This window comes from Dasypus novemcinctus, chromosome 13 (genome assembly GCF_030445035.2).
Source record: "Dasypus novemcinctus isolate mDasNov1 chromosome 13, mDasNov1.1.hap2, whole genome shotgun sequence".
Taxonomy (NCBI): domain Eukaryota; kingdom Metazoa; phylum Chordata; class Mammalia; order Cingulata; family Dasypodidae; genus Dasypus; species Dasypus novemcinctus.
Window position 1 is genome coordinate 27,974,677 of NC_080685.1, and position 9,772 is coordinate 27,984,448.

Below are 9,772 nucleotides of genomic sequence, written 5' to 3' on the forward strand. Positions count from 1 at the left end.
TGCAGTCACAGTAAGAAAGGCACAACATCCTTCTCAGACCTTTTTCCTTATGGAAATAAAAGGCCTTAACTTTCTGGGGAAGTGCAGTAAACTCTGATGTGCCAAGTGCACAGATAAGGACCCATTGTGGTTAGGGGAAAGTAAAGGGAGAAAGCCTTTTACCTTTTGGCAGTTTGGGGAAAATCCCTATCCCAAATCCTATATCAAAATTGTTAGAGGTTGACCACTACATGGAAAGGGTAAGAAATTGTCTCCCACAGAAAACTCACACACACACACACACAAAAAAAAAAAAAAAAAGAAAAAAAAAAAAAAACAAGGAAGAGATTGTCTGCCTAAGACTGAAGATGAACCAGGACAATAGTCAGTGTCCTTGTCCCCATCGCCTGGCCAACAAAAACAAGTAATAAGACATAGCAGTCTACCAGCAGAGGAGAGGCAAGCACATAAAGATCCACTCTATGTTATAAGTGCATCAGAAAGGTCTAAAGCTGGAAGTAGAGTAGCAAATTGAGAAGAACCTTCCCAGCATCCCAGCAACCACCTTAAATACAAGATAATGCTAGAGAAATTTGAAATCTGTGGTACACTGATGGCAATCATAGCAATGGCAAAATGCCAACTTCACCTCAACTACTTAATAAATTAACTTAACTCCTATACTAAAGTCTAGCAAAAGAAGTATGTCATTTTTCATACATAAATAATACCTACCTCAGACATTAAAAGGACTATTTTTTAAAAAAAGAAAAGGTCAATCCATCAATAAGGTATAACAATTCTAAATTTGCATGAACCAAATAGCATAACTAAAAATATATAAGGAAAAACTGACAGCTAAATGAAGAAATAGAAATCCACAATCATGGTGCAAAACTTTAAAAAATCTTTCACAATAACTGATAGAACAAACATTAAAATCAGTAAAGAGATGGGAGATTTGAAAAATGATTAACAAATTTGAATTAAACAATACATCTAGAAATTCACTCGCAGTACCTGAAGAATGTGCATTATTTTAAAATGCACACAAAGCATTTTTAAATGACTACACAATTGGCATAAATCAATTTGCAAAAAATTTCAAATTTGGTATATTCAGAGTATATTCTCTGACCATAATGCAAAAAAGCTAGAAATGCAAAAATAAAACTAGAAAATACTCATCTGTTTAGAGTTTCATCAATACACTGCTAAACAACTCTAGAGTCAAATAAGAAATCACAATGGAAATTTTAAGAACTATTTTAGTTGAAAGTTAAAATATATCCAAATTAATGGAATATAGCTTAGCAGTGAATAGAGAGAAATCTATGATCATAAATTCATATTTTAAATGAACAAAGAATGAAAATCAGAGAACTAAACATTCATCTTTTGAAGCTAACAAACAAAAGCAAATTAAACCCTGACAAAGAAGAAATAGAGAAAAAATTAACAAAGACAAAAGTTGGTTCTATGAAAAGACAATTATAATTGATAAACTTCTATAAACATCAATCAAGAAAAAGAGAGAAAAAAGTGCATATTAGCAATATCAGGAATAAAGAGAGGAACAGCCCTACAAATATCACAGACATTAAAAATATAATGAGGTCATGGCTGGGTGGTTGCTCTTGTGGAAACAGGGAGTTTGGCCTAAGGAAATGATCACCAAGACCTGAAAAATAGACCTGGGCCTTGGGGTCCCAGAGAAAAGGAAGAAGAAAGAGGAGGAGGAGAAAAGGAGAAGGAAAAGGTAGAGGAAGAGAAGGAAGAGGAGGAGGAGAAGATTTTAAAAACAGAGATTCAGCATTTGATCTAAAAGAAGACAATTATTTCATTGAGGTTTCTCCTAGAAGAGCCACATCCCCTTCAAAGAATGTGATCCAGGGACAGGTCCCTGAGATACTTGGAGTGAAGAAGAGAAAGAAAGGCCAGAGCACTCTCATCTGAGAGGACCACCTAGAACCTGGGACTGCTTTGCAGGCCAGGTGGACAGAGAAGTCACCCAATTCCAGGAAGCAGTTTCTGGGTTCCTCCAAGTTCCACTGTGGGAAGAAGAGGAAGTCCTTATCAACTCCTTGGGGATGGAGACCACCTCAGACCCCAGACAGGATGAGTCAGTGACCAGAGATGGCAAGAGGTTCAAAAAGCACAAGAAAGAGAAAAAGGCTGAGCATACAGGAGCCTTCTCAGCCAAGAATCCCTGGTTTTGTGAGGCCAGGGATGTTCTCTGTGCTTGCCCAGTAAGGAGGCACAGAGAAGAGGAGGCAGCCTAGGGGCACACAGCATCAAGAAGACAAAGAAAATCCACCCAAAGAGAGATGCCTTCTGAGGCTTCCAGGTCCATGGAAAGCAGCCCTAAGAAAAGAAGTTAAAAGAAGCCAGATAAACTTGAGACTTTAAAATACATCATGATAGGAGAGGGACCCCAGACACCATGAATAAAAAGACAAAGTCCAAGAAACAGTCAGAGCAGTCAGGCATTGAGGAGCTGGCCCTGAAGAGAAAGAAAAAGAACAGGAAGGTGAGAGAGGACATGGGAGAACCTTGTGAAGAGGAGGCAGACACAGATTTGGAGGGGGTGCTGGAAAAGAAAGGCAACATGAATGAGACTCACATCGACCAGATGAAGCAAAAGGCTTCATAAGAAGAGATTCATTGTGAGTTGGGCAAAATGGAAGCTTCTCAAACCAGGACATGGACAGGAACCCAGTTTGGCCAGTGGGATACTGCTGGTTTTGAAAATGAGAATCAGAAACTGAAATTTCTCAAACCTATGGGTGGCTTCAAAAACCTGCCCCCTTCATTCAGCTGCACCCAGTCCCCCAGGAGAATAAGAAGACCCAGCATGTCACTCAACAAGAAGGCAGTCAACACCCTGCAGCAGAACCTACACCAAGGCCATTACTGGGCCATGAGCTGGAAGGACAACCGAGATAGTGGCCTCAGTTTCTCCACTGCCCCTGTTAAAGTATTTTATATTACAGGAATGTTTCCAGATCCATCAAGTATGAAGATTAAGCTCTAGTGTCTTGTTTTGAAAAGCTGCCAAAATAGCTTTATTTATTCATTTATGCAGATTAAAGCCATGGGCCAGTTATTTCAAATCAAACTGCTGTGAAGATGCAGAACAACTATCTTGATGTACGTAGAGGAAATAGGTTGGGAGCAGTTCATATTTCAGGATCTAAGAGGATATCTCAGTGGCTAAAACCTACCCTTTGCTGCACTAAATATTACATCCCTGTTTGAATATATGTGTGTGTGAATAATAATAGTTACCATTTACTGAGCATTTAGCATGTGCCAGGCACTGTTAAGTGTTTTCCTCACATTATTGCATTTAATGATCATAATTCTATGAAATAGGTGTTATTACTACTCCCATCTTATAGATGAGTAGACTGAGATTCAGGAAGGAAGTAATTGCCTGGGCTCACCCAGCTGGTGAGTGCTAAATGGTGTCCTTTTGTCCTACAGGCCCTAAGTCACCATCCCACACTGTGGCAACCCTTCTTGGAAATTTTACCCAGATACTTGGGATGAAAATATATTTTGGTTTAAGAAATTGAAGCTTTATTACATATCTAAATCTCAATCAGGAAATAGAGTGAATAATGAAAAAAAATTGGTATGCTCACTTCCCTCTCCCAAGTCTTGGGATAGTTGCTGCTTGTGAAATGTCATGAAGCAGATGTGGTCAAGCTTCCCGTGCTACTGTGAATTATGTTTCTATACCAGTCTTGCCTGTTCTGGCCACCTACCTTAGATCTGAAGTGCTGGGTTTGGACTCATAGTTTTTATGTTTTAAAGGAACTTCAAACAAGGAATTTTGGAGAGTGGTAAATCTTCCAAATGAACCACTTGCAAATTCCCAGGTGTATGTTTTATTTGATCCTTTGTGATCAGAGTGAAGGAATACAGGTGACTTCTCTGGTGGAGGTGGAAGATAAGATGTCACAGACATGGGGTTATGACACAAGAAGTTGTCCCATTAGTTCTGGGGATGGTGAATCCCATTACTCCCAAGTCTGGACTCTGCCACAGGCCCTGCCCAGCTCCAAGTGAATGGCTGGAGTGACACCACCGTCTTTTTGTTAATCTAATATACATTCTGTATCCCTAAACACAGGCTCTGAGTGGGTCAGTTCTGCATCACTTGGCATGCACACCCCTGCAGACTCCCCAGCTCAGGTCTAAGCCATTGGGAAATTCAGTCTCACAGGACAGAAGTCCTGATATTGGGCACTGATTTAACAGCTCACCAAGGAAATATTCTCTTCTTTCTTGCTCCATAATCCTCAGTGTTAGCTTCATCGTGCTGGTGGAAGTATGGCTGTAGCACCTGCAGGCAGCATGTCAAGACACTAGAACATTCCAGAGGAATAAGAAAAAAATGTTGTGGCTTAGGAAAACCTCCAGAAGACCCTTAAGAGATTCTTTGTGATGACTCATTTGCCCATTCCTGAACCAGCCACCAGCAGGGGTGGTGGGTGATCATTCTCAAGCCAGTCCACTACTGCCCCACCAGGCAGGGGTAAGACTGGCCACTTCAGACATTGGCCTTCCCTGGGCCCTGGGCCCTGACCAGTGAGCCTTGAGATCAAGTGAGCTAGCAAGTAACCATTTGGTATTCTCTTTCAGAACAAGAATTTGGCCTTACATGGATTCTGCCTTGTGATGCAGAATGGATAGGGCCATCTAAATGTCTGGACAGATAAAGTTCTGCATTTGAGGTAGCTCTTAAGGGTGACTTTTCCTTGGTGTGGGGAAGAAATCCTTGATAAATACTACAATAATCCACTCCATGTAAAAAGGAATCTGTCAACCATTTCTACTCTTAAGTAGCTTCATCCTGCTTAGAAATCATACTACAATTTAGACATGCCTCAGCTCATCAGGAAGATTGCTCTTGGCTGTCTCTTGGGCATAATTCTGGAGAGTGGATGACCAGTTTATCCAATTTCTTGCCCCCATCTAAGCCTATGCAGTAAGGGGTGATGCTAAGGGCTTTTACCATCTGCTGCTTAGTATAAATAGTCTCTAGTAGGACTGGCTTCTAACTTGATAGGGCTCTGGATAATTGTTCTAAGAGTTCCTCTTTCTCAAGGAAGAGCTTGTTGTCTTGGTATAGATTCAGGAACTTCTTTAAGCTTGTTTTGGAAGCAGGGTCAAACCAGAGAAGACTGGTCAGCCAGGGCAGCAAGAGGCAGAGGGACCTACAGCTGGAGCTTGTTCCTCTCAGCTTCTTTCATTGGTTCAATCCACCATCACTCAAGTGAGTGTCCTGAAACAGTTTTCAGTCTTGGAAGAGTTACTATCTGTACTTCCCAGGTTGTTTTGGGGCTGCCCCTCTTTGCCACTGACCTCAAACCTTGACTCAATATAATTCAGCCTGTCTCCATTGGAACAAGGCAATTTGTGGAATTTCTACTTTGAATTTGGGGAAGATGGGTGTAGGGAGTGTGGCATATAGCACAGCTTGATTTTAGTTGAATATTTAACAACCTTATCCTCAAGTCTATTGGTCATTACTCCCTCAGATTTCTCACTGCCTGACACTCTTTAAGTGGCAAGTTTCTCTTCTCATCATCTCCTCCCACTGTGTCCCCAAACCTCATGGTTCTTATCACTTTAGTTCTTGGAATGATTCTTGCTCTGTCTGACTTAGCCCACTGACTCTGCTCCGAGGCCACCTTCCCACAACCACAAACCCACCCAAAATATTTTTTTGGAGAAAATTTTTTAAGATTCTCCCTTAAAATAAATTAAATTGTGTGTTCAGCTCTACAAACCATTACAACTATTTAGCTCTTGTGATATGCAAAGTAAAAGTCTCCCCACCCGACCCCCAAAGATGTCCAAAATCACCAGCACCTGTGAATATGTTGGAGCACCAAGGCAAAGGGGAATTAAGGGCACAGATGGAGTGAAGGTTGCTAATCAGATGACTTAAAAAGAGGGAGAAGAGCTTGAATTATCCAGGTGGGCCCAGTGTAATTACAAGGGTCTTTAACTGGAAGAAGCAGAAGAGTAGGTATTAGAGCAACTTGGTGTGAAAAAGATTCAACCGGCCCTTGTTGGTATTGAATATGGAAGAGACCATGAGCCCAGGAATTTGGGAGGCCTGTAGGAGTTGAAAGAGGCAAGAAAACATTCTACCTCTGAGCTTCCAGAAAATTCCCTGCCAACACCTTGGTTTTAGCCCAGTGAGATTCATGTTGGATTTCTGATTTCTAGAACTGGAACTCATTTCTACCTTATTTCCAAAAATTCTTGGTTGGATTCCTTATTTCTCCATCCTTCCTAATGATAGTAGACTTTGTCCACCATAGACCTTGATTTTCAGAGACTGATTTATTGATTTAGTAATGGGCACAGGAAAACTGCACATAAGAACACAAAATCTAAGCTTCTGCATGGGCAGGGCAGCAGATGATTCAGACGCTCCCGCTGGTGCAATAAATACCTAAAATAATGTGAAAATTCAAATTCAGATTAATGTAAGAGTAATATCAATTCACTGAGACAGATTTGAGAGCCAGTACTGTCCAACATTTGTAGCCTCAAAGCTGAAGAGATGATTCAGAGTATAATACTTGATCTGCCAATTGTGTTTCCTTTAAGCAGCATCATATAGTAAAAATATTACATAAAGTCATTTTAATGGAAATACCAATTTTGTGAAATAAAGGCCACTTATTGAGTATTTGAACAGTACCATATATTATAAACCACGGTTCAGAAAACTATGACTTTTAGACCAAATCCAGTCTGCTGCCTGTTTTTATAAATCAAGTTTTTGGAATTCAACTACATCTATTCATTTATGTATTTTCTATGTTTGTTTTCTCACTACAACTGCAGAGTTGAAGAGTTAAAACAGATCATAAGCTCCCAAAGCATAAAATATTTACTCTCCAGCCTTTTAAAAAAAAATTCCTATTTTAAAGAATTTTTCCAATGATGAAAATATTTAGTGAAAATAAAAAAATTCATACAATAAAACAAGCTATTAAAACTGATAAAAGAGGCAGCGGACTTGGCCCAGTGGTTGGGATATCCGTCTACCACATGGGAGGTCTGCGATTCAAACCCCCGGCCTCCTTGACCTGTGGGGAGCTGGCCCATATGCAGGGCACAAGGAGTGCCCTGCCATGCAGGGGTGTCTCCATGCCACGCGGGGGAGCCCCACGCACAAGGAGTGCGCCCCATAGGGAGAGCCGCCCAGCGTGGAAGAGAGTGCAGCCTGCCCAGGAATGGTGCCACAAGCACAGAGAGCTGACACAACAAGATGACACAACAAAAAGAAATACAGATTCCCGTGCTGCTGACAACAACAGAAGTGGACAGAGAAGATGCAGCAAATAGACACAGAGAACAGACAATGGGGGGGAGGGAAGGGGAGAGAAATAAATAAATAAATAACTCTTTAAAAAATAAAAAAGTAAAACTGATAAAAGAAATAAAAATATGGAATGGTGGGTAACTTGAAGAAAAGTAAAGCTCTAATTAAAACACTTCCAAAAAATTTACAAAGGTCAAATAGTTTCAAAAGAAAATTCATTCAGCAACATTAGGAATAAATAATATCAGTAATATACCAATTATTTTCCCAAAAATTGAAAAGTGAGAACATTTCCTTCTACATTTCATAAAGTCATCATATCCTTGATTTCAAAACTAAGGCATTATTTTAAAAATTACAGAAACAGAGATGGAAAAATCTTAAACATTATCAAGTAAAATGAAATATTTTAAAGAATAATATAAAATAATCAAACTGGATTATTTCAAGAAAGCAAAGTTGGTTTAGAATTTGAAAATCAATCAATGTAATTCACCAGATACAGAGAATAAAATTGAAATCATATGATTATCTCAGTAGATTCAGAAAAACATTTGGTAAAATTGAGTATCAATTCATGATTAAAGAAAAAAACCTCTTAGCAGACTAGGACTGCTAAAAAGAACATTTCTTGATCTAATGAAGAATATTTAATAAACCCTACACAGTTGCAAAATGATTAAAGTTTTCCCTCTGAGATTGACAAGAAGGCCAAGATGCCCACTCTCATGTCTATTCAACAGAGACTAGAAATTCTAGCCAGTGTAATAAGGTGAAATAAATAAATAAGCAAACAAACACATAAATAATAAAAGAGTTGAAGAAGGACAACCACCACACCATGGAGCCTAGAGTGATTACAACTGAAAATGGGAGGATTGCATCCAGCATCCATGTGGAATCTGAGCCTCCTCTTGACATAGAGGTGCAATGGACACAACCAATCCAATGTCCACATAGAAGAGGTGGCATTGGATTGGGAAAAGTGGACATGGTGGACGATGGGTATGGGGAAAGGCAGGAAGAGATGAGAGGTGGAGGCGTCTTTGGGACATGGAGCTGCCCTGGATGGTGCTTCGAGGTAATCACTGGACATTGTAAATCCTCACAGGGCCCACTGGATGGAATGGAGGAGAGTATGGGCCATGATGTGGACCATTGTCTATGAGGTGCAGAGGTGCCCAAAGATGTACTTACCAAATCCAATGGATGTGTCATGATGATGGGAACGAGTGTTGTTGGGGGGGGGGGGGAGAGGGGGGGGTGGGGGGGTGGGGTTGAATTGGACCTCACATATATATTTTTAATGTAATATTATTACAAAGTCAATAAAAAATAATAATAATAATAAAAGAGCAGAGTATTGTAAAGGAAGCAGTAAAAATATCATTATTCATAGATAACATGATTGTGATGTTAAACATCCAAAAGAATCTACAATCAAGTCATTTATAATTAATATGTGAATTCAGCATAATATGCAATGGGTATATAAAAGCCAATTGTGATCATTTAAGCTGTATGTACTCCAGAAAATCATGTTCTTAAAGCTAATCATTCCTCTGAGTGTAAACTTACTATAATTAGGATCGTTTGATTAGGGTTAGTTCAGTTAAGGTATAGCCCTGTGTATTAGTCAGCTAGAGGGGTGCTGATGAAAATACCAGAAACTTGTTGGCTTTTATAAAAGGGTATTTATTTGGGGTAGAAGCTTACAGATACCAGGTCATAAGGCATAATTTATTTCCTTCACCAAAATCTGTTACCATATGCTGGAGCAAGATGGCTGCTGATGTCTGCAAAGGTTCAAGCTTCCTCTTCCCCTTAAGGCTCTGGGTCCAAGCTTCTGCCAACATCAGCTGTAAGATGGAATAAGTCTCCTCTCTCTCCTGGAGCTTGTTTCTTTCTGGGCTCAGCTGCTCTGCTCGCTCCACAAGGCCAGCTGTATACTATCAGGCAAACGGCTCATCTCTCTTCCCAGGGCCTCTGCCATGTCTAATGAAGCCTTCTCTTTCTCCTCCAGCTAACTCCTCTGCCATGTTGTTTTCTCTGTGAGACCCTGCCTACCCAGGGATCAGGAACTAAACATCCTACTGATATGGCCCAATCAAAGTCTTGATCATAATTTAATCAAGCAAAAGTGAAAATCTCTGAATCCAATACAATCTAATATACCCAGAGAAACAGACCCATTTACAAACATTATCCAATATCTATTTTTGGAATTCATAAATGATATCAAACTGCTACACCGAGGGTGGGTCATAATCCTCCTACTGGGGTTCTTTGTAAGAGGATGAAATTCAGGTAAAGAAAAAGACATGGAAGCAAGAAGCTGGAAGCAAAGAAACCTGGAAGAGAAAGGAGAGACCAGCAGATGCTGCCATGTGCATTGCCATGTGATAGAAAATTCTGGGATCACTGGCAGCCAGTCTTCAG

The 9,772-nt window shown here is 40.1% G+C and overlaps 1 pseudogene; it reads left to right on the top strand.

The window, feature by feature from the left end:
* Positions 1-1,646: 1,646 nt before the first annotated feature.
* LOC101435901 (lysine-rich nucleolar protein 1-like) lies at positions 1,647-3,006 on the top strand (annotated as a pseudogene).
* Positions 3,007-9,772: the final 6,766 nt, after the last annotated feature.